We start from the raw sequence: 26,792 nt of genomic DNA on the forward strand, positions 1-26,792 counted from the left end.
TTACCACACCAATGCTGCCTGTGTACCCCTGGAACATTTCATAAACTCCATTGACCAAAATTTGGGGTTTACAGCCTACTACCAGTGTCTGCCGCTCCAAGGTGTTCCCCGGGTTGCCTTTTCTGAGCTTTGATCTTCAGGCTCTTCTTAAGTAGTTGTTGAAAACAACACTGCATTCGGCCTACAAGTTGGGTCTGGGGTGTAGAGATGGTGTGTTCCACTCCAAGGTGTTCCCCAGGTTTCCTCGCCATTGCTTCGATCTTAATGCTCTCGTTTAGTAGTTGTTGGAAACTACGCTGCATTAGGCCTACAAATTGGGTATGGGGTGTAGAGAGATGGTGTGTTACACTCCAAGGTGTTCCCCAGGTTTCATCCACATTGCTTCGGTCTTCCGACTCTCGTTTAGTAGTTGTTGGAAGCTACAGTGCATTAGGCCTACAAATTGGGTATGGGGTGTAGAGAGATGGTGTGTTCCACTCCAAGGTGTTCCCCAGGTTTCCTCGCCATTGCTGCGATCTTAATGCTCTCGTTTAGTAGTTGTTGGAAACTACAGTGCATTAGGCCTACAAATTGGGTATGGGGTGTAGAGAGATGGTGTGTTCCACTCCAAGGTGTTCCCCAGGTTTCCTCACCATTGCTTCGATCTTCCTGCTCTCGTTTAGTAGTTGTTGGAAACTACAGTGCATTAGGCCTTCAAATTGGGTATGGGGTGTAGAGAGATGGTGTGTTACACTACAAGGTGTTCTCCAGGTTGCCTTTCCTGAGCTTCTATGTTCAGGCTCTCATTAAATTGTGGTTAAATGGAACAACTGCATTTGGCGTACTAGTTGGGTTGGGGCCTACTATCGGTGTCTGCCACTCCTTGCTGTTCTCCTGGTTTCCTGTCCTGAAATTCCATTTTCAGGCTCTCGTTAAGTAGTTGTTAATGTTAGACTGCATTTGGCCTACTAGTTGGGTTGGGGCCTACTATCGGTGTCTGCCACTCCTTGCTGTTCTCCTCCACTGAACAAAGCTGTGCCGCCTGTTTACTACGGTTGCCAATTTTGAACTGCATTTCGACTACTTACTGATTTGGGCCTACTCTCTGTGTCAGCCTCTCATTCCAGTTGTCCTCCACTGCAATGCCCCCTGGTTAGTCCTGTGTTACCAATTTTGAACTGCATTTAGCCCACTTTATTCTTTGGGCCTATATCTGTGTTTCCTCCTCATCCTGCCCATTGCCCAGCCAGTGATAGATGAGTCTGCTGGTACATTGACCCATAACGCTAAATTCCCCGTGCACGCTACACAGCAAGATTGTGACCCTGCTGAAAGTCAGGTTCCTCTTCCCGCATACCATACCACCTTACACGGGGACAAAGAGGAAGGTGCAGATGAAAGTGCAGGTTCCTTCATCAGGTGGGGGGAGGAATACTAGTTGGCGACGTCACTGGCACAGGGCCTCTCATAGTACGCAAAAGTGTTTCTGCCGGTGGGAGGGGCCCCCGCCGTGCAAACACACCGCTGTACTTTGAGGGGCCCTGTGCCAGTGCCAGTGCCAACGAGTGGGCCCCCCCTGCTTGCTCAGGATCACAGCACTTGCAAAGTTGAAATACTTTCCTCTCCCTGCTCCACTGCCGTGACGCGTTCCAGATTTCCTGGGCCCACTAATTACTTGAACCAGCCCTACCCCCCACAACTTTAGCCAAATGACCCCCAATTTCAAATGCCTTCCAATTATTATAAGCTAAATTACGATTGACAAGCTTCAGTAAAAAGAATGGATGTTTTTGCCATTAAAATGGGCAGTGTAGGTGTTTTCCTGGCCTCCACTCACTGCCGACTATGCTCCCCCATTGACTTGCATTGGGTTTCGTGTTTCGGGCGATACCCGAATTTTCGCGATAATCGGCCGATTCCACTCGACTCGACTTCTAAGATAGTCGGGTTTCGCGAAACACGACTCGACTCTAAAAAGGTCAAGGTCGCTCAACCCTAGCCACCAGTAGTAGCACGACACCAGAGTAAGGGTCTTCTTGAAGCCGACATGGCCTGCCAGCTTGGAAGCATGACCCCAATGTAAGACTCGCCTCCTATTGCTTTCTTGAACAAATGTCTTACCCGGAGGTAATGAAGTCAAGTTAATGGGAACAACCAAAATGACCTTGCTAGGATCCACGATATGCAAAGGTTTCTCCTCGACATCAGCTGCCAGAAAGGATCTGGATAAAGCATCTGCTTTGAAGTTCTTATCGTCAGGATGGAAATGTAGCTCAAAATCAAATTGGGCAAAGAACAGTGATCACGTGGCTTGCTGAGGATTACGTCTTTGTGCTGAATGGATGTATGACAGATTCTTGTGGTCAGTGTAGATCTTGAAAGGATGTACAGCTCGCTCCAACAAATACCGCCACTCTTCCAATGCTAATTTGATAGCCAGCAACTCCCTGTCACCAATGGCATAGTTCCTCTCTGAAGCAGAGAAGGTCTTAGAAAAGAAGCTGCTGGTAACCAGCCGTCCGGAGGAAGACCTCTGAGAAAGTACCACACCAGCTCCGATGGCAGAAGCATCCACCTCAAGAATGAAGGGCTTGTTAATCTCAGGACGATGGAGGACGGGAGCTGTAGCAAACGCTTTTTTCAAGGACCGGAAGACATTCTTGACCTCAGGAAACCAGGCGGGAGGGTTAGCTCCCTTGTGCATCAGAGCGGAAATGTAGCCGGACAGGGTGGAAAAGTGTGGGATGAACTGCCGGTAGTAATTGGCGAAACCAAGGAACCATTGGGTGGCCTTAACTCCCTGGGGACGCGTCAAGTTAAGCACAGTGGACACTTTTCCTGGATCCGTATGTAGACCAGAGTCTGATAAGATATAACCTAAGAACAGTAGGGAAGACTGTTCTAAGGCGCACTTCTTGAGCTTGGGATTAAGACGATTCTCTCTAAGACGTAAGAGGACTTGATGGACGTCACTTCTGTGGGTAGAGAGATCCAGGGAAAATACAAGAATATCGTCTAAGTCCACCACCACACAGGAATAGAGTAGATCCCGGGTCACATCGTTCACAAACTCCTGGAACACTGAGGGAGCATTGCACAATCCAAAAGGCATAACCAAATACTCATAATGGCCATCTCGGGTGTTGAACGCGGTCTTCCACTCATCTCCGGGACTGATATGGATGAGATTGTAGGCCCCACGAAGATCCAATTTAGTGAAGATTTGAGCTCCCTGGAGACAGTCGAACAGCTCTGGAATGAGAGGAAGTGGGTACTTGTTTTTAATTGTGAGACTGTTGAGACCTCGGTAGTCGATGCAGGGACGAAGGGAACCATCCTTCTTCTTGACGAAAAAGAAACCTGCACCTGTGGGAGAAGAGGACTTGCGAATAAAGCCTTTGGCTAAATTCTCCTGGACATATTCTGTCATAGCTTGGGTCTCGGTAGTAGATAACAGGTAAATATGGCCCCTAGGCAGAGTGGAACCTGGAATAAGGTCGATCGGGCAATCATATGGACGATGTGGAGGCAGAATCTCTGCCTCCTTCTTGTTGAAGACGTCAGCAAAGGCTCAATAGTCAGATAGTAAATCTAGAGACACTGAAGTTGGCCGTCTTCAGCTGTATGGGAAGCAAGCACTTATTTTGGCAGAACTATCCCCAATGCAGAATGTCCCCAGACCGCCAGTCGAGAGTAGGCTTGCGAGTTCTCAACCAAGGAAGACAGAGAAGAATGGTATGAGACAAAGAGGGTAGCACGTAGAAGACAATCCTCTCCCGGTGCCGGACTCCGATCTGTAGTTCCAGCTCTTCGGTGACCTGAGTAGGGACTCCCGCAGGGGTTGGTCATCGACTGAAGCTATCTGCCGAGGAATCTCCAGGGATCTGACAGGAATCCAAAGTCTTCTAACCGCCTAAAGCTGGATGAAGTTTCCGGTCGCACCTGAATCTATATCAGCCAATTCAGAAAAACGCTTAGGACCCAAGTGTAAAAGAACAGAGAGGGTCAAGGGTAGAGAAGAGAGGAATCAGAGACACCTAGGGAGACCTCTCTTACCTGTCATAGGCTGAGGCGTTTCCAGGCCTCATGGGACAGGAATGCAGGAAATGAGATGCACTGCCACAGTAGAAGCAGAGACTCTGTGTGGGTCTCTCTCTTCAGCGCTGCTCTACTGGCTTAAGTCGGTCCACTTGCATAGGTTCCAGAGCAGGAACAGCCAAAGTTATCACAGGGCATGATCATAAGGGGCTTCGGGTAGCAGGAGAAAATCAGGGAAATCTTCTCTCCCTAGCAGCCTCACAGGAGCGCTCCTGGAAGCGCAAGTCAATGCGGGTCGCCAATCAGATCCTCCAAAGATGTCGGAGTATCTCGACCTGCCAGCTCATCCTTGATCCAAGCCGAGAGACCACACCAAAAAGTTCCCACAAAGGCTTCATTGTTCCAACCTAACTTGGAAGACATGGTACGGAACACGGTGAGTACACAAGGAAGGGTGGCCCAGGATGCTAGGCAGAGCGCTAGGCAGGTCAGATTGACTGATAGACAGGAGAGGGCAGGGTAGACTGAAGCCTGGATCAAGTGTGGAACACAATTGACAGTCAGGCACAGAACAAGAGGAGAGGCTACCTGATATAGGAAGTGTGCTCCAGGACTTCCGGGTCAGGGACCTCCAGGATCATAGAGTGGAGGAATGGAGCAACTGAAGACCAGTCTGTGGAGGTGCACGTGCGCTGCTGGGGCACGAAGAGCACACGCGCATCCAACAGGAACCAGGAGCCAGCAACGAGACAGGAAGTGAGGAGGTTGGGTGGCGCGCACACACTCTGGGAGCGCACAGGAACGAGTGAATATGCTGGGAGCTGGGGGAAGATGCGGCAGGCACAACAGCAGGGATGGCAGATGTGAAAGCCAATATGATGAAGGCTCATCACGAATGGGAAGCCTGCATCCTACTGGTCTGCAGCCTGCCTAAAGACGGGGAGGAAGACCACCTCCTGGACATGCTGGCCCAATCCAAGGCTGGTGGGTCCATCGAGGATGTGGAGGTAACTGCCTTTTTAACCGAACCCCAGCGGTCGCAGTTGCGGACTGTTCTGGAACCCTTCCGGGTCGTGTTCTCCAACCAACCTAGAAGGACTGAGTTAGCGGTCCTCGAGGTGGACACCGGGAATCATGCCCCACTACGGGAACACCCTATCTGATCTCCAACAAGGTGCAGCAGGTTATGCACCAAGAGATCGATGAGATGTTTACAGCTGGGAATGATTCAACAGTTAAAGTGCACATGGGCCTCACCTGTAGTTCTTGTGCCAAAGAAGGATCGGACAACCCGGTTCTGTGTGGACTACAGGGGGCTCAATGCCATCACATCCTCTGATGCGCATCCAATGCCCCGCATCATGGAGCTGCTTGAGTGGTTAGCTGGTTCAGAATATCTGACCGTAATGTATCTGAGTTGAGGATACTGGCAGATTCCCCTGAGCCTCGAGGCACAGGAGAAGTCTGCCTTTATCACACCCTTTGGACTGTACGAGTCCACGGTCATACCCTTCGGCATGAAGAATGCCCCTGCCACTTTCCAGAGGATGGTCAACCACCTGCTTCAGGGACTGCAGAAGTACGTGGTCACCTACTTGGATGACATTGTCATCTTCAGTTCCTCCTGGGACGAACACCTGCAGCATCTTCAGGAGGTGCTCAGGCAAATTCACCAAGCCGGTCTGACCATCAAGCTGGAAAAGTGCCAGATGGGCATGAGAGAGGTCCACTACCTGAGGCACCGGGTAGGTGGGGGCTCCATGAAGCCAGAGCATGGCAATGCAGATGGGTTATCCCACCCGGGCAAACATGTCGAGGTGCGCATGGAGGAGTATCATGAGGTTCTGCTTCTGTAGTGCTGTCCAAAAGGGGGAGATGTCACTTTAACATGAGTATGCCATGTTTTGAATACATACCAAAAATGTCCATGGCATTTCAGACACATGCCTGTGGGTGATGACAGCCCCCCTTTGCCTGAGGAAAAAACAGCTTTTCTCCTTCTGCCTCTGCCTGCATGTATAATCCTAAACCCCTCATTTCCCCCTCCTTCAGGAATTTGTATGGCTTTATGCTGCGAAAGCCCCTCATCCCCCCATCTGATACTGGCTAAAACTGGTAAAGCAAACATGGGATTCTATTGTTCTTTTAAGGTTATGTATATTGGCACCGATCAGGGCTAGAGATATAAGGATTATATATTCCGGATGTCCATTGAGAGATCTATAACTCACTGAAATTGCTAGAAGCTAAACCCAACGAGTGCAAGGAGCGAGTTTCTCCATGAGCGGGTCATGTAACTATGCCATGTTTACACTTAAAAGAACCCCCCTGATGTGGTGAGCATCCTGATCATTGTGTCGTTTGTATACGAGGGTCATACAAAGAGCTATGTATTAAATTGGTTTGTCATACCTCTAAGAAAGGGGAGGATTCAGCCCCTGAGTGAGGTCACCACAGGGGGAGTGCCTTGGTTCTAAGTTGGGAGATAACTGAGTGGGACATCAGTCTTCCAGTGTCTTTAGTCCGGGGTCTAGCTGCAAGACAGGTATGATGTATCTAGATGTGTCGCCCATCCCCCACAGCACATGGTCAGCCATGAAATGAAATGATCTGAACGCAATGTAAGTGTTCTCTTCAACTTTAATCCCATTTTATTTGTAATTGTACTGTACATACGATACTTGTCTTCTTTATAATATATTTTCATACTTATGTAAACACTGCCTACCTGAGTAAAATAGTAATATAATTACTAGCTTAGTTTCTCCTTGCTCTATAACGAACTGTCACGTCCTCTGAGGTGAATTAGGCTACTAATCTGGGTTGACTCTGGACACGTTAATAATTCAGAAATTGGAGCTGGTGGCAGTGGATTTGTCCTGTGCGTTTGAGAGTCTTTGTAGCGACCGGCGGCATTGATAATTATTGTTCCTGCCTGAGCGGGAGTAGTTATATCACCCTTGCTGCAGTGTGCCCATTAGCAAGTACAAAATAAGGCAGCCATTCTGGTGACTAATTATCCTAGGTGCAGTGTTATGATGTAAAGTGGACATGTGGGAAATGTTATTTATTAACTTTTTTGAGCAATATGACTCTCTGATTTAAGGGCATAAAAATTAAAAGTTTGAAAAGTGCTAAGTTTTACAAATTTTTGCTAAATTTCCAATATTTTCACAAATAAGCACAAGTTATGTTGAACAAATTCTACTACTACTACTAATAATAATTTTATTTATATAGCGCCAACATATTCTGCAGCGCTTTACAAATTATAGAGGGGACTTGTACAGACAATAGACATTACAGCATAACAGAAATCACAGTTCAAAATAGATACCAGGAGGAGTGAGGGCCCTGCTCGCAAGCTACAAACTGTTATGGCTGGCAATCAGGCAACACAGCGTGCAGTAATCAGCGCACATACAGAGATCTGGCAATAACCAAAAACAATAGGACAAGCTCTGAGACGTGGAATCTCTGTAGACTGCAGTACCTGATCTATCCTCACACAACTATAAGCAGCAGTGGATTGCGCCTAACAACTACCTATGCAACTCGGCACTGCCTGAGGAGCTGACTAGCCTGAAGATAGAAATACAAGCCTGACTTACCTCAGAGAAATACCCCAAAGGAATAGGCAGCCCCCCACATATAATGACTGTTAGCAAGATGAAAAGACAAACGTAGGAATGAAATAGATTCAGCAAAGTGAGGCCCGATATTCTAGACAGAGCGAGGATAGCAAAGAGAACTATGCAGTCTACAAAAAACCCTAAAACGAAAACCACGCAAAGGGGCAAAAAGACCCACCGTGCCGAACTAACAGCACGGCGGTGCACCCCTTTGCTTCTCAGAGCTTCCAGCAAAAGTTAATAGCAAGCTGGACAGAAAAAACAGAAAACAAACTAGAAGCACTTATCTAGCAGAGCAGCAGGCCCAAGGAAAGATGCAGTAGCTCAGATCCAACACTGGAACATTGACAAGGAGCAAGGAAGACAAACTCAGGTGGAGCTAAATAGCAAGGCAGCCAACGAGCTCACCAAAACACCTGAGGGAGGAAGCCCAGAGACTGCAATACCACTTGTGACCACAGAAGTGAACTCAGCCACAGAATTCACAACAGTACCCCCCCCTTGAGGAGGGGTCACCGAACCCTCACCAGAACCCCCAGGCCGACCAGGATGAGCCACATGAAAGGCACGAACAAGATCTGGGGCATGGACATCAGAGGCAAAAACCCAGGAATTATCTTCCTGAGCATAACCCTTCCATTTGACCAGATACTGGAGTTTCCGTCTAGAGACACGAGAATCCAAAATCTTCTCCACAATATACTCCAATTCCCCCTCCACCAAAACAGGGGCAGGAGGCTCCACAGATGGAACCATAGGTGCCACGTATCTCCTCAACAACGACCTATGGAATACATTATGTATGGAAAAGGAGTCTGGGAGGGTCAGACGAAAAGACACCGGATTGAGAATCTCAGAAATCCTATACGGACCAATAAAACGAGGTTTAAATTTAGGAGAGGAAACCTTCATAGGAATATGACGAGAAGATAACCAAACCAGATCCCTAACACGAAGTCGGGGTCCCACACGGCGTCTGCGATTAGCGAAAAGCTGAGCCTTCTCCTGGGACAAGGTCAAATTGTCCACCACCTGAGTCCAGATCTGCTGCAACCTGTCCACCACAGAATCCACACCAGGACAGTCCGAAGACTCAACCTGTCCTGAAGAGAAACGAGGATGGAACCCAGAATTGCAGAAAAATGGAGAGACCAAGGTAGCCGAGCTGGCCCGATTATTAAGGGCGAACTCAGCCAACGGCAAAAATGACACCCAATCATCCTGGTCAGCGGAAACAAAACATCTCAGATATGTTTCCAAGGTCTGATTGGTTCGTTCGGTCTGGCCATTAGTCTGAGGATGGAAGGCCGAGGAGAAAGATAGGTCAATGCCCATCCTACCACAAAAGGCTCGCCAGAACCTCGAGACAAACTGGGAACCTCTGTCAGAAACAATATTCTCAGGAATGCCATGTAAACGAACCACATGCTGGAAGAACAAAGGCACCAAATCAGAGGAGGAAGGCAATTTAACCAAGGGCACCAGATGGACCATTTTAGAAAAGCGATCACAGACCACCCAAATGACTGACATCTTTTGAGAAACGGGAAGGTCAGAAATGAAATCCATCGAAATATGTGTCCAAGGCCTCTTCGGGACCGGCAAGGGCAAAAGCAACCCACTGGCACGTGAACAGCAGGGCTTAGCCCTAGCACAAATTCCACAGGACTGCACAAAAGCACGCACATCCCGTGACAGAGATGGCCACCAGAAGGATCTAGCAACCAACTCCCTGGTACCAAAGATTCCTGGATGACCGGCCAGCACCGAACAATGAAGTTCAGAGATAACTTTACTAGTCCACCTATCAGGGACGAACAGTTTCTCGGCCGGACAACGATCAGGTTTATTAGCCTGAAATTTCTGCAACACTCTCCGCAAATCAGGGGAGATGGCAGACACAATGACTCCTTCCTTGAGGATACTCGCCGGCTCAGATAACCCCGGAGAGTCGGGCACAAAACTCCTAGACAGAGCATCCGCCTTCACATTTTTAGAGCCCGGAAGGTATGAAACCACAAAATCAAAACGAGCAAAAAATAACGACCAACGGGCCTGTCTAGGATTCAAGCGCTTGGCAGACTCAAGATAAGTAAGGTTCTTATGATCAGTCAAAACCACCACGCGATGCTTAGCACCCTCAAGCCAATGACGCCACTCCTCGAATGCCCACTTCATGGCCAGCAACTCTCGGTTGCCCACATCATAATTACGCTCAGCAGCAGAAAATTTCCTGGAAAAGAAAGCACATGGTTTGAACACTGAGCAACCAGAACCTCTCTGTGACAAAACCGCCCCTGCACCAATCTCAGAAGCATCAACCTCGACCTGGAACGGAAGAGAAACATCAGGTTGACACAACACAGGGGCACAGCAAAAACGACGCTTCAACTCCTGAAAAGCTTCCACGGCAGCAGAAGACCAATTAACCAAATCAGCACCCTTCTTGGTCAAATCGGTCAATGGTCTGGCAATGCTAGAAAAATTACAGATGAAGCGACGATAAAAATTAGCAAAGCCCAGGAATTTCTGCAGACTTTTTAGAGATGTCGGCTGAGTCCAATCCTGGATGGCCTGAACCTTAACCGGATCCATCTCGATAGTAGAAGGGGAAAAGATGAACCCCAAAAATGAAACTTTCTGCACACCGAAGAGACACTTTGATCCCTTCACGAACAAGGAATTAGCACGCAGTACCTGGAAAACCATTCTGACTTGCTTCACATGAGACTCCCAATCATCAGAGAAGATCAAAATGTCATCCAAGTAAACAATCAAGAATTTATCCAGATACTCACGGAAAATGTCATGCATAAAAGACTGAAAAACAGATGGAGCATTGGCAAGTCCAAACGGCATCACCAGATACTCAAAATGACCCTCGGGCGTATTAAATGCCGTTTTCCATTCATCTCCTTGCCTGATTCTCACCAGATTATACGCACCACGAAGATCTATCTTGGTGAACCAACTAGCCCCCTTAATCCGAGCAAACAAGTCAGAAATCAATGGCAAGGGATACTGAAACTTAACAGTGATCTTATTAAGAAGGCGGTAATCAATACACGGTCTTAGCGAACCATCCTTCTTGGCTACAAAAAAGAACCCTGCTCCCAATGGTGACGACGATGGGCGAATATGTCCCTTCTCCAGGGACTCCTTCACATAACTGCGCATAGCGGTGTGTTCAGGTACGGACAAATTAAATAAACGACCCTTAGGGAATTTACTACCAGGAATCAAATCGATAGCACAATCACAATTCCTATGCGGAGGTAGGGCATCAGACTTGGACTCTTCAAATACATCCTGAAAGTCCGACAAGAACTCTGGGATGTCAGAAGGAATGGATGACGAAATAGACAAAAATGGAACATCACCATGTACTCCCTGACAACCCCAGCTGGTTACCGACATAGAGTTCCAATCCAATACTGGATTATGGGTTTGTAGCCATGGCAACCCCAACACGACCACATCATGCAAATTATGCAGTACCAGAAAGCGAATAACTTCCTGATGTGCAGGAGCCATGCACATGGTCAGCTGGGCCCAGTACTGAGGCTTATTCTTGGCCAAAGGTGTAGCATCAATTCCTCTCAACGGAATAGGACACCGCAAAGGCTCCAAGAAAAATCCACAACGTTTAGCATAATCCAAATCCATCAGATTCAGGGCAGCGCCTGAATCCACAAACGCCATGACAGAATACGATGACAAAGAGCACATTAAGGTAATGGACAAAAGGAATTTGGACTGTACAGTACCAATAACGGCAGAGCTATCGAACCGCCTAGTGCGTTTAGGACAATTAGAAATAGCATGAGTAGAATCACCACAATAGAAACACAGTCTGTTCAGACGTCTGTGTTCGTGCCGTTCTACTTTAGTCATAGTCCTGTCGCACTGCATAGGCTCAGGTTTACTCTCAGACAATACCGCCAGATGGTGCACAGATTTACGCTCGCGCAAGCGACGACCGATCTGAATGGCCAAGGACATGGACTCATTCAAACCAGCAGGCATAGGAAATCCCACCATTACATCCTTAAGAGCTTCAGAGAGACCCTTTCTGAACAAAGCCGCTAGTGCAGATTCATTCCACAGAGTGAGTACTGACCACTTTCTAAATTTCTGACAATATACTTCTATATCATCCTGACCCTGGCATAAAGCCAGCAGATTTTTCTCAGCCTGATCCACTGAATTAGGCTCATCGTAAAGCAATCCGAGCGCCAGGAAAAACGCATCGACACTACTCAATGCAGGGTCTCCTGGCGCAAGAGAAAACGCCCAGTCCTGTGGGTCGCCGCGCAAAAAAGAAATTATAATCAAAACCTGTTGAATAGGATTACCAGAAGAATGAGGTTTCAAGGCCAAAAATAGCTTACAATTATTTCTGAAGCTCAGGAACTTAGTTCTGTCACCAAAAAACAAATCAGGAATCGGAATTCTTGGTTCTAGCATCGATTTCTGATCAATAGTATCTTGAATCTTTTGTACATTTACAACGAGATTATCCATTGAGGAGCACAGAGCCTGAATATCCATGTCCACAGCTGTGTCCTGAAGCACTCTAATGTCTAGGGGAAAAAAAAGACTGAAGACAGAGCTAAGAAAAAAAAATGATGTCAGGATTTCTTTTTTCCCTCTATTGGGAATCATTGGTGTGGGCTCCTTGTACTGTTATGGCTGGCAATCAGGCAACACAGCGTGCAGTAATCAGCGCACATACAGAGATCTGGCAATAACCAAAAACAATAGGACGAGCTCTGAGACGTGGAATCTCTGTAGACTGCAGTACCTGATCTATCCTCACACAACTATAAGCAGCAGTGGATTGCGCCTATCACTACCTATGCAACTCGGCACTGCCTGAGGAGCTGACTAGCCTGAAGATAGAAATACAAGCCTGACTTACCTCAGAGAAATACCCCAAAGGAATAGGCAGCCCCCCACATATAATGACTGTTAGCAAGATGAAAAGACAAACGTAGGAATGAAATAGATTCAGCAAAGTGAGGCCCGATATTCTAGACAGAGCGAGGATAGCAAAGAGAACTATGCAGTCTACAAAAAACCCTAAAACGAAAACCACGCAAAGGGGCAAAAAGACCCACCGTGCCGAACTAACAGCACGGCGGTGCACCCCTTTGCTTCTCAGAGCTTCCAGCAAAAGTTAATAGCAAGCTGGACAGAAAAAACAGAAAACAAACTAGAAGCACTTATCTAGCAGAGCAGCAGGCCCAAGGAAAGATGCAGTAGCTCAGATCCAACACTGGAACATTGACAAGGAGCAAGGAAGACAAACTCAGGTGGAGCTAAATAGCAAGGCAGCCAACGAGCTCACCAAAACACCTGAGGGAGGAAGCCCAGAGACTGCAATACCACTTGTGACCACAGAAGTGAACTCAGCCACAGAATTCACAACAACAAACTATGAGGAAGAGGGGAGACACGAGAGGTGGATGGTAACAATTGCTTTAGTTATTTGGACCAGTCATAGTGTAAGGCTCGGGTGTTCATGTAAAGCTGCATGAACCAGTTAACTGCCTAGGTATATAGCAGTATAGACACAGAGGGCTATTAACTGCATAAAGTGTATGAGAACATCATACGAGGAACCTGATTATGGGTTTTGTTTTTTTTTTTTGTTTTTTTAAACGATAGGCCACACAGGGATAATTAAGTTAATGCGCTGAGGTGGTAGGGCAATCTGAACAAATGAGTTTTTAGGGCACGCTTAAAACTGTGGGGATTAATCGTATTAACCTGGGTAGTGCATTCCAAAGAATCGGCGCAGCACGTGTAAAGTCTTGGAGACGGGAGTGGGAGGTTCTGATTATTGAGGATGCTAACCTGAGGTCATTAGCGGAGCGGAGGGCACGGGTAGGGTGGTAGACTGATACCAGGGAGGAGATGTAGGGTGGTGCTGAGCCATGGAGTGCTTTGTGGATGAGGGTAGTAGTTTTGTACTGGATTCTGGAGTTGATGGGTAACCAGTGTAATGACTGGCACAAGGTAGAGGCATCGGTGTAACGGTTGGTGAGGAATATGATCCTGGATGCAGCATTCAGCACAGATTGGAGTGGGGAGAGTTTGGTAAGAGGGAGGCCGATTATTAGAGAGTTACAATAGTCCAGACGAGAATGAATAAGTGAAACAGTCAGAGTTCTTGCAGAGTCGAAAGTAAGAAAAGGGCGAACTCTAGAAATGTTTTTGAGATGCAGATAAGAAGAGCGAGCCAGTGATCGGATGTGGGGGGTGAATGAAAGCTCGGAATCAAAAATGACCCCAAGGCAGCGGGCATGTTGCTTTGGAATAATGGTGGAGCCGCACACGGAGATGGCAATGTCAGGCAAAGGTAGGTTAGTAGAGGGAGAGAACACGAGGAGTTCAGTTTTTGACAGGTTCAGTTTCAGATACAGGGAGGACATGATGTTAGAGACAGCGGTAAGACAATCACTGGTGTTTTCTAAAAAGGTCGGGGTGATAACAGGAGAAGAGGTGTATAATTGGGTGTCATCAGCATAGAGATGGTACTGGAAACCAAATCTACTGATTGTTTGTCCAATAGGGGCCGTATACAAAGAGAAGAGGAGGGGGCTTAGGACTGATCCTTGAGGCACCCCAACAGTAAGGGGAAGGTGAGAGGAGGAGGAACCAGCAAAAGATACAGTGAAGGATCGGTCAGAGAGATAGGAGGAGAACCAGGAGAGAACGGTGTCCTTGAGGCCGATGGAGGGGAGCATATTGAGGAGGAGCTGATGATCCACAGTATCGAATGCTGCAGAGAGATCCAAGACAATTAGCATGGAGTAGTGACCATTAGATTTAGCTGCTAGTAGGTCATTAGAGACTTTAGTGAGGACAGTTTCAGTAAAGTGTAAAGAGCGGAAGCCAGATTGAAGAGGGTCGAGAAGAGAGTTATCTGAGAGATAGCGGGTAAGACGGGAGTGGACCAGGCGTTCGAGGAGTTTAGAGATGAAGGGAAGATTAGAGACAGGTCTATAATTAGCGGCACAGTTTTGGTCGAGGGATGGTTTTTTAAGTAATGGATGTATGATGGCATGCTTAAATGAGGAGGGAAAAATACCGGAAGTGAGAGAAAGGTTGAATATTTTTGTTAGGTGAGAGGTGACAGCCGGGGAAAGGGACTGGAGGAGATGTGACGGAATGGGGTCACTGGTGCAAGTGGTCGGGCGAGAAGATGCAAGGAGCCCGACTACTTCTTCTTCTGTAACTGGTTCAAATTCAGAGAGTGAACTAGATGCAGTGGGGGAGAGGGGACAGTGCATGGCATGAAGAGATTGGGAGATGATTTCCTGTCGAATGTGGTCAATTTTTTCTTTGAAGTAATTGGCCAGATCGTCAGCACGGAGATCCGTGGTTGGGGCCTGCTCTCTTGGGTTGAGTAGGGACTGGAAAGTGTCAAAGAGACGTTTAGGGTTATTTGACAGTGAGGTGATCAGGGTGTTGAAATAGGTTTGTTTGGAGAGGTGAAGGGCAGAGTTGTATGTGTGAAGAAACCAGATCGTATCTTAATTACCCAGACAGCTACATTTTTGCAAAACAATAAGGCTACGTTCACATTAGCGTTTTGCGTGTTTGCGTCGGGCGACACAGCAGCGACGCATGCGTCATGCGCCCCTATATTTAACATGGGGGACGAATGGACATGCGTTGTGCGACGCATGCGTTTTTTTTGCCGCAAGCGTCGAGCGCAGAAAACGCAACAAGTTGCATTTTTCTTGCGTCCACATTTCGGCAAAAAAGGACGCATGCGTCGCAAAATGCAGCGTTTTTGCGTGCGTTTTGGTGGGTTTTTATTTGCATTGTGCGTTGCGTCGCCGACGCAGCGGCGCACAACACAATTGTGAACGTAGCCCAAGAACTGACTTTTCATCTGTATATTGGCTTGTGCATTTAAGTGTTTATGTCTGGTGGTTCAAGAAGACAGACTTGCAAACTGATACCATTTAACATACAGTGTAAGTCTGTAATAGTGACTTGTACATAGTGTGTGTTTATCTTTGCTTATTGATGTGTGCTGATATGCTAATTGTGCATTGAATTCCAGAACTAGCTTGGTGACTTCTAATTAAGAGAAGGAAAGACTGTGCAAATAGATTGAATGGTCAAGTAGTACTACGTAATCTCATCACCATTGTTTGCCATATATTGATGTTGAACTAAAGGACACTGGGTAATTCTAAAAATAGCTTACATGCCATGAGCATAAAAAGATTCAGAGATCACATCATTGGGTCGGAAGTAATACAGAGCTACCAGCCGGACATTCTGCAAACCCCACTACAGACAGCAGAAAGGACTGCAGCCAATTCATCATGGCACCATCACGAGGGACACTGGTCTAGGATTCTATAGGAGACAACCTAGGGCTTTTCGGCTCCGGTTGGAAGGACACAGATCTGATCCAGTGACCATCTCTGCACCATGGATATGTTTGGAGAAAGCCAGGGTTGGGACCCGCTGGTCACCTGGTTCCATGGAGATGGTCCTATAAGACAGGTGGTGACTCTTGTGTCAACTGGCTTTGGACCTTGTATGGACTCTATGGACAGTTCTTGGTCATCTCCCTATGCTTGTCGTTACCCCTTTTCTGTGCGTTCATCCACAGGTGGAGTAGCAACCCTGGGAGCTCTGACATCGTGTCATACTAGAAATACGTGGAGACGCAGTGATATTTTATATGCGCCCATGTACCCATACAATTCCAGGCATGTTGGGAATGCTCTGTTTGCTATTGTGTGCTGTGGTTCAATAAAGTATTGCCACCCTGTTTTACCTTAACCCTGTGTTGTCTGTGTAGTGTATTACTCACTGGGAGATAGAGCGGGCGTTCAGTGGTATGAGCCGTGGTCCATGCAGTCTTGCTAAAGACAGCCGGGCCAGCGGACAAGAGCACCCACTGACCCCGCTTCTCTGTAACAGTATGTTTTTAGCATGAACTTATAAAAGATGAAATCTTCAGGTAGATTCGTTCGGCACACCTGGAGCACCGCTGCAGGAAACGTGTTTGCAGCGTGTGCCACGGTTGTCGCCGTCTGTGCTGAGTTGTTCTATGTATAGGAGGTGCAGCTTCATCCAGGGCACTTTGCAGGGTTTCATTGTAATGCTTCAGAGCAGAATCAGGATATGAGATGGAGGAGATTGGGGCCAATGAGGACTGCAAGTTCTTCATAAGTTTCTGGGTGTTAATGGCCAGTATGTTTCTATAAGTGTGGAAAGTGGGGGTGACCTGAGCAGGATGGCAGTTCTTGATAGAGAATGAAAGAAGGTTGTGGTCAGACAGTGGGAGAGGGGAGTTTGTGAAATCGTCCACTGAGCAAAGCCGGGAGAAGACCAAGTCAAGGGAGTTTCCATCTTCATGCGTTGGAGAGTTAGTATGCTGCGAGAGGCCGAAAGAGGAGGTTAGAGATAAAAGGTGAGAAGCAGATGGGGAGAGGGGAGAAGCAATGGGGATGTTGAAATCACCCATGATGAGGGTGGGGGTGTCACAGGAGAGAAAGTGTGGAAGCCAGGTGGCAAAGTGATCCAGGAACTGATGAGAGGGGCCGGGAGGGCGATACACCACCGCCACTCGCATGGAGAAGGGGACGTAGTGTCTGACAGCATGGACATCAAAGGAAGGGAATACAAGTGAGGGTACTTAGGGGATAACTTGGAAGGTACATTTGGGTTAAAGGAGCAGACCAACGCCTCCACCTGCTCTGTTGTCTGATCTTGGGGTATGAGAAAAGTGTAGTCCACCATATGAGAGAGCAGCAGCAGCGGTGGTGTCTGACTGCTGGATCCAGGTTTCAGTAAGAGCCAGGAGATTAAGAGAATTAGAAAGGAAGAAGTCATGAATGAAGGAGAGTTTATTACACACAGAGCGAGAATTCCAAAGGGCACAATTGAAAGAGACAGAAGGCATGCATGGAATATTAATAAGGTTAGAGGGGTTTCTGGGTGTAGCAGTTGGGAGGTTTGACTTGCTATAACATGGGGGTCAGGGTTGGGAGAGATGTCTCCAGCAACTAGGAGAAGGAGGATAGAAAGAGTGAGCAGATGGTTAAGTGATTTGTGAGAGCGTCTCTTGTGTTGGATGGTGGGACTGAATGGATCTGTGCTGTTAAGCAATGTGAATAGAGCATGAGTGCTATACATAGGAGAGGCAAGGACAGAGGGGCCGATATGGATGGAGTATAGAGAGTTAATGCAAGGGCGGTGAATGTGAGTGAATGCGGCAGTCAGGATATATAATATACAAATACATATGGTGAGTATTCTGTTTCAAATGAATAGTGAATATATTTAGTTTTTCTTACCTGTCTCCTGCCCTGTCTAACTGCCATGTTATAACTGCCGAGTACTTAGGAAAAAAGTACTTTAAATAAATGTACACGAATAACAGTGCACGGATGCACCCCTGCATGAATGCTTCCCCAAAGTATGTCTACATTTATAGAAGGCTAGCTCTTAGATCTCACTTTTTTTTTAAGCTCGTTAGCAATCAATCTTAGGGTACCGTCACACTGAAATGACGCTGCAGCGATACGACAACGATGTCGATCGCTGCAGCGTCGCTGTTTGGTCGCTGGAGAGCTGTCACAGGGCCGCGTTTAGTAACCCCATGTTTACCCTGGTTACCAGCGTAAACGTAAAAAAAAAACATTACATACTTACATTCCGTGTCTGTCCCCGGCGCTGTGCTTTCCTCTGCACTGTCAGCGCCGGTCAGCCGTAAAGCAGAGCGGTGACGTCACCGCTGTGCTTTCCGGCTGGTCGGCGCTGACACAGGATGCAGGAGGAGTGCAGGGAAGCACAGCGCCGGGGACAGACAGCTGAAGGTAAGTATGTAGTGTTTGTTTTTTTTACGTTTACGCTGGTAACCAGGGTAAACATCGGATTACTAAGAGCGGCCCTGCGCTTAGTAACCCGATGTTTACCCTGGTTACCAGTGAAGACATCGCTGAATCGGCGTCACACACGCCGATTCAGCGATGTCAGCGGGAGATCCAGCGACAAAATAAAGTTTCAGACGATCTGCTACGACGTACGATTCTCAGCGGGGTCCCTGATCGCAGGAGCGTGTCAGACACAGCGAGATCGTAACGATATCGCTGGAACGTCACGGATCGTGCCGTCCTAACGACCAAAGTGCTACTGTGTGACGGTACCCTAACTCAGTTGAGACAGCAGGACACAATAAATGTAGTGAACAGATAAACAAAAGTCCAGGTCCACATGGATCATAAACCGCTTTGAAACAGTTATGTGATCTCTTTGCATGAGGACAAGCAGAAGTGAGTTCAATAGCTATATACAAAAACAACTGCATACTAAGATGGCTAACAAATATAGATATATGCAGGATTCAATGCCGAAGATAGAATGACTCAGATACCATTCACGATGCTTGCTGTCAGGGACTGGAGCAATAGACTAGCAATACTACTAACATGAAGTACAATATGTGACGAGAAAACAATCTCAGAATCAGCAGATCCGTTAAAGTTCCAGAGTTATGACCTCATAAAGTGACAATGGTCAGAATTGTGAAATGTGGCCTGGTCAGGAAGGTGAAAACAGGCTTTGGAGTTAAGGGGTTAAATATGCATTACTGAATACGGACGACATGTCTATAACTAAGGCGCAGTCAACTGGAAACGCATCAGAGAAGGTCTAATGGACCAGCTGAACATGTTTTAATGGATGGGAAATAAAGACTTTTGGGTTTTTTGCTTTGTTTTGTTGTTTTTTTTCCTCTAAAGGAACATATATTATACTGCAAGTCAGCGAAGTCCTGAATATATGAAGGTGGTGAATTCGGAATCTTTCCTATACAAATCACGTTATGTTTTTCACTTCCATTATACTAATTCCTGGGGTACAGCACCCGAGCGTCCGACGTCATGGATTCGAGTAACGAGCACTCGAGCATTTTATTGGTCTCCTCGTCACTACATAAAACCTTGCTTTCTGGTTCTTGTAACTGCCCTATCAAATTTGGTGCTTGCATGCAATAATGTGATTGCTGCAGCCTCGGTGCATTACTTTACCTTTGTGAACATTAAGCTTTATCTGCCGTGTTCTCCACCATGGGGCCACACAGCCCAACCTTCAGTAATATTTTACAATTATGCTCCACTTGCTTTGTGTAGAAGATGTAACCCACTGCAGGTGTTTTTAAATAAAAGGAAACCTATCATTTAACAAAATTACATTTCTCCTTTTTCGGTAGACAGTGAAATCTGCGATATGTGTCCTGAAGATCAGTGGCCAAATCCAAGTCAAACCAGGTGTGTTCCTAAAGTCTTTGAATTTCTGTCATATGAAGAGGACACGATGGCGTCCTTCTTCTCCATAGCCGTGATGCTCTGCTGCGCCGTCACCTGCTTCATCATAAGAAAGTTCCTCTTATATTGGGACACTCCTCTAGTGAAGGCCAACAACCGGACAGTGAGCTTCATCCTCCTGGTCTCCATCTTGCTCATATTCCTCTGTGTCTTCTTGTTCATTGGTTATCCAGTGAATATAACCTGTAAGATGAGACAAACATCATTTGGATTTTTCTTCTCTGTTGTCATCTCTTCTGTTTTAGCCAAGACTATCATGGTCTACATTGCTTTCAAAGCCACAAAGCCAGGAAGTTCTTGGAGAAATTTAGTGGAGGTCAGATTGTCCTATTATATAGTGGTGACATGTCCCTTGGTCCAAGTTCTGATCTGTGCTATTTGGTTATCAGTGTCTCCGCCATATCAGGAGTTTGACTATAATTCTTACCATGAAAAGATCATCATTCAGTGCAACGAAGGCTCAGATCTCTGGTTCTACTCCATGTTGGGTTATCTGGGGCTCTTGGCAGCTGTGAGCTTCATCCTGGCTTTCATGGTGAGGACATTACCGGACAGTTTCAATGAGGCAAGGAACATCACCTTCAGCATGCTGGTGTTCATCAGTGTCTGGATCGCCATGATCCCGGCTTATCTGAGCACCAGAGGGAAGAGCATGGTGTCTGTGGAGATATTCGCCATACTGACCTCTAGTTCTGGAATATTAGTCTGCATATTTTTTCCCAAATGTTATATCCTGATTCTGAAACCTGAGCGAAACTGCAGAATTCAATTGGTAAAAAAGTAAAATGATTATTATCACGTGCTCATAAATAGGAACCGATCACAATGAAGAATTTATAATAATGACTGAAAGCACAATATTCTGTAGGGGATCTGTGTTATTCGGAGTTACTCTACATCCTCCACAAATATCATCCTCGCCTGTTACATGAGTTCTGGTAGTAATAGCGGCATGAATTTACTGTATTAGAGCAATAATAATGTTCTTCAGACCAAAATTCTTGAATTGCTCCCCGATTATAGCGAACGATGACTCAATGTCGGAGAAGGAAGAGATTCTATCCGGCACTTCCATCCAGGTAGCATAAAACTGAATTTGATTGAGTGAACGTTAAAACCTGACACGTTTCAGGTGCACTCAGGTGCCTTCAGTCATTCACATCTTCCTATGACTAAGTGCCCAGAAACGCATCAGATTTAAAAGATTCACCTAATAAAATTCAGTTTTCTGTTACCTGGATGGCTGTGATGGATAGGATCCCTTCCTTCTTCTACCTGTGAATTTCAGCCTCGTATGATCCACTGTACAGCGCGGTGAGCGCCAACCCCCCGATGAGTCAATGTCATCAAGTCATTCAGCTGTATGAAGAACCTGAATGGTCAATAAAATCTAGAAGTGACTTCTCATTCCACAGAATAAGGGTCCTGGAGGTTATTACTCCATCATTGAGCCTCAAAATAATTGTGTGGCTGCATATGAACATACCAAAGTGTCTGGAGAATGGTGAACACTACTTCTCTCTAGGTCTGTGTCATGTTCCACTTGGGGGAATCTGTCATGCATCTTCCTTTACCATTGCGCCACACAATGTCTTTGAAGCAGAGGTGTATCTAGATTTTCCAGCACCCAGGGCGAAAGTTCAGTTTGGCGTCTCCACCCAGCACATATTCAACTTGCGCACTTAGTCATGTGCCATCGAGCTGCTCTCCCTAATCATCTCAATGTTCAGAGAAAAACTGAGAGAACCAGAAGAGAAGCTCATTGTCACATGATCGTAAGAATGAACTTGGCATGAGTGACACAGACGTGATGATTGATGGAACCTGCAGAGCTGAATGCTGACAGTGAGGATATTACATGCTGTTAGGGTTGGCTACAGGGCTTCATTTTATAATTAAAGGGCTCATCCAGGGCTTGAAATTAAGGTCAGGCAGTTGGATCGCCCCCACGTGCAGGGCAATGGGGTACTCGGCACCGGGTCCTTCTCTTTCGGTTCTGGGGATGTCACGGTGGCCCGACCAGGTCCGTGGCCCTTCTGAGGGGCGTCCAATTAAAGGTGTGACTAAAGTTTGTCTAGTGTTCGTGACGCCACCTGTGGTATTCGGTCAGGGTGACCGACGCTGCTCAGGGGTCCGCTGGGGTGATGGAATGGCAGCTAGATGGTATACCTTCCCACAGGTGAAGTATATCCCCAGGGCTTCCCAGATGTGTAGATTTCTCTGTTTCTCTGATGTTCTCTCTCTCTCCAACCCCCAGATGGTATGGATAGGATGACCCGTATGATGGGGTAGGCCGGGAGCTATTTTATAGGGACCATAGAGACGCCCCTCTCCCACAAATTGCCTCCGTCTTCTTAGGTATTAAGGTATTAAGGTCGGGCAGCCAACTTGGAATTAACTGTCCTGCCGGTTTCTCACTCTCCACAATACACTTCGCTTCGTGTCCTTTCTTAGGATGCTGCCGCATGGGGTGCAGGCACAGCTCCGTAACGTTCTATCTCTTGCTAGGCCTCTGTCAGGATCCCACCCCTGACAGCAACCCTCTGTCTGCAGCTCAGATGTTCCTCCTTCTCCCCCTGTCTGCCTGACAGGTGTTGCCTGGGCCGAGCAGAGTCAGCTTCTGACTAACTTCCTATCCAACCCACCAGTTTTACCCTTCTGTGAGGAGTGCCTTACTAGATAGGAGCATGGCTCCCCCTGGTGGACTGGAGTGTGAAGTGTAGTGTGTGACTGTGATACCTGGCAAGGTGAACTCCTTTAGTACCATCAGACGTAATATCACTCCCCCTGGTGGAAGAATGACATTACTACAATGTTCAGGACTCTGGGGCGCTGCACAGTCACTCTAGATGACTGCAGGCTTCTGAATTCTCACAGTGTGCACACTGCACACTTTTCAGATTCTCCCTTGATGGTGGCAAGAGTGGATGGTCATGTGAGCACAAGTATGCATTTTGTACACTCTAGCCACATTCCAACTAGACGTGCCTCGCTCAATTAATCTTCATTAAGTAAAGCTCTCTAATTGGCACATGACCGCATCTATGCAAATCATCGGCACCAGAGTATCCTGACAGCCATGAGAATTGTGAGAATTCAGAAGTCTGCAGTCAAATATAATGACTTCAAACTCATGGCAAACTTGGACACCCCTTTTATGGTCCGAACATAAATAAAAACAAAGTAACCCTTAACTTGTAAGATGGCACAACACTTTATTAACATAGCCAATTATCACACAATCTTAGAAGTTATGGTTTGTTACGTGTGTAAACGATCAGAATCAATAGATACTGTTGGAGAAATAGCGCAAAATAGCGTCTTATCCGGGATTCAGATGGTTAGACACAATAGGATTGTACTCACCAGATGGAGCCAAATTATGGCTTTTAATAGTATTCGCTGCAGCAGATCCACAGGTCCAATGATGACCAACTGAAGGAAAAAAAATGGGTAGACATGGATTCACTCTGCCCTGCGGAATAAGTGAAAGTCCAGACGTATGTCGTATAGAATGTGGCTTTATCCAACGCGTTTCGAAGTTCTCAGACTCCTTCATCAGGAAAATGCCACAGGTATTTCTATATGACATACACCTGCCTTTCACTTATTCAGCAGCTCAGAGTGAATCCACAATCAAAATCAATAACAGAACAAAATCCATCAGCAGAACCAGCAGCAGTACAGAAATACATTACCAGAACCTCCCTCAGTACAGAAATACATCAACAGAACCTCCCTCAGTACATAAATACATCACCAGAACCTCCATTAGTACCGAATTATATCACCAGGACATGGAGATTCATCAGTACATGGTACATCAATTGTAATGTCAGGTCAGACCCATATACATTTGTATGGCATGTGTCATGCTGCAGCAATGCAGGTATGTGCAGACTCCATGAAGGAGAGTGGGTGACAGAAAAAAAAAGGTCATACTTACCACACCGCAGCCCAGTGCACGCTGCACTGCGCCACCAGGTGGCGACAGAGAGTGGTCAAAACAAGCCAAGTCCGTAACAGTCGGTAAGCATATAGTTTAAAGGGAAAAACAGAACTCGTGGTCAATTTACAAGCTGAGGGTCCAAACCAGCGAGGAGCAAAGGTACCAGAGACGTGAGAGAGAACAGAGTCAGAGTAAGCCAAAAGGTCAAAAAGCCAGGAGGACGTGTGGTAACAGAAACGGGAAGCAGGAGACAAAGTCAGAGTCTTAGCCGGGTCACAAGCGGAGGGGATACACACCAGAGTCAACCTAGGTTGGGTACAGGAGACAGGTCAGGTACAGGTAAGGGAGGTCAGAGGCAAAAGGAACACAGGGGTTTCACAGGTAGCAGTCTCAAAAAGCCAAAAACTATCACTGACAGGATCTGCCAGCAAGAGAACCAATACATAGCCACTCCCAAATCAAAGAGAGGCAGGAATAGTTAACCCCACCATGACCAGGCAGGAGCAGGGGAAAAATGGCAAACTCCGACCCGGATCATGACAGTACCCTTCTCTCAAGGGGGGGCACTGGACCCCCAGGTTTCCCAGGATAGCGGGTGTGAAATGCCCGGACCAATCGATCCACATGGACCGACCGTGCCGGAACCCAGGGACAGTCCTCAGGACCGTAACCCTTCCAATGAATGAGGTACTGGAGGGAACAATGGAACATGCGGGAGTCCACAATCTGTTCCACCTCAAATTCATTCTGGCCTTCCACTGAAACGGGTTGTGGAGGAGAAGGATACTCCCCTGAGGAAGGACCCAACGGTTTCAAAAGGGCTTTATGGAACACGTTGGGAATCCGGAAAGATGGAGGAAGACTTAAACGAAAGGATACCGGGTTGAACCACCTCCATAATCTCGTAAGGGCCAATGAACTTATGCCCCAACTTAGCTGAAGGAATCTTGAGCTTTATATTCCGGGTAGACAACCATACCTTATCCCCAACCCGGAATACAGGCCCTACAGATCGCTTTTTGTCAGCAAAGAATTTATATTTACCCTGAGACCCGCCAATATTCTTTTGAAGTTCCTGCCACACCTCCCCTAACCGTTGAATCGCAAAATCAGCCCCAGGACATCCCGAATCCTGTCGGGAAAATTCCCCAAAATGAGGGTGGAAACCATAGTTACAGAAGACAGGGGAGGTACCTGTGGACTGATTAATGCGATTATTAAAAGCAAACTCAGCCACAGGCAAAGAGGAACACCAATCGTCCTGCCGAGCAGTGACCAGACATCGCAAAATTTGATGCAGAGACTGATTGGTTCTCTCTGTCTGACCATTAGTCTCAGGATGGTAAGCAGAAGAAAAGGTCAGACACCCAGCCTTTTACAAAAAGCCCTCCAGAACTTGGACACAAACTGCACCCCTCTATCTGAAACCACATTCAAAGGCACACCATGCAATCGCACCAGATGTTCCACAAACAACTTAGCAAGCGTCTCAGCATTCGGCAAACCTGACAAATTACTAAATCTGTCCAACACCACCCAAATGACAGTATTTCCATTAGAGGGAGGAAGATCGGTGATAAAATCCATGGACAGATGGGTCCATGGTCTATCAGGAATTGGCAATAACACCAATTCCCCAGCCGGCCGATTATGCGAGTTCTTAGCACGGGCACATACAAAACAGGAGGACACAAATCTAATCACATCCAAGGCCAATGAGGACCACCAAAACAACCTAGCAATCGCTCTACGGGTGGCCGCGATTCCAGGGTGCCCACTCAAAACAAAATCATGAAACTCTCGGAGAGCCCTGAGACGAAGTTGAACAGGCACAAAGAGCTTACCCACAGGCATAGACAGAGGAGCAAGAGACTGGGCCTCCTGTCATGATCCCAATGGCAGGGGATCCCAAAAGGACAAGCACAAAAACAAAACAAGCTCTAGGGTGATGGAACCTGAGCTGACCGCGATCCTGAACCTAAACACACAACTAGCAGTAGCCGGGGAACGTGCCTACGATGATTCCTAGACGTCTCGCGCCAGCCGAAGGATTAACTTCCCCTATAAGAAGAAACACAGACCTCACTTGCCTCCAGAGAAACACCCCACAGAAATAGCAGCCCCCCACATGTAATAACGGTGAAATGAGAGGAAAGCACATACGTAGTTATGAAAATAGAATCAGCAAAAATGAGGCCCGCTAAAGCTAGATAGCAGAGGATACAAAAGTGAACTGCGCGGTCAGCGAAAAACCCTTCAAAAAACCATCCTGAAATTACTTGAACTCATGTGCCAACTCATGGAACATGAGGAGTAATTTCAGCCCACTAGAGCAACCAGCAGCAAGGAATCACATCTCTGCAAGTTGGACTAAGACAAAAATTAAGCAAAACGTGGAACAGGAAAATCAAAACTTAGCTTGTCTTGAAGATAACAGATGCAGGGAGCAGAGGTAAAAAGACACACTGATTACATTGATAGCCGGCGAGGAAATGACAAAAAAGCCAGGTTAAATAGGAAACTCCCATAACCTGATGGAACAGGTGGACACCAGAGACCGCAGAGAACACAAGTCACCCAGTACCATCAGTAACCACCAGAGGGAGCCCAAAAACAGAACTCACAACAGTACCCCCCCCTTGAGGAGGGGTCACCGAACCCTCACGAGAACCACCAGGGCGACCAGGATGAGCCCTATGAAAAGCACGGACCAAATCGGCAGCATGAACATCAGAGGCAATCACCCAAGAATTATCCTCCTGACCATAACCCTTCCACTTGACCAAATACTGGAGTTTCCGTCTGGAAACACGAGAATCCAAGATCTTC

Source organism: Ranitomeya imitator, chromosome 1 (genome assembly GCF_032444005.1).
Source record: "Ranitomeya imitator isolate aRanImi1 chromosome 1, aRanImi1.pri, whole genome shotgun sequence".
In the NCBI taxonomy this organism is placed as follows: Eukaryota; Metazoa; Chordata; class Amphibia; order Anura; family Dendrobatidae; genus Ranitomeya; species Ranitomeya imitator.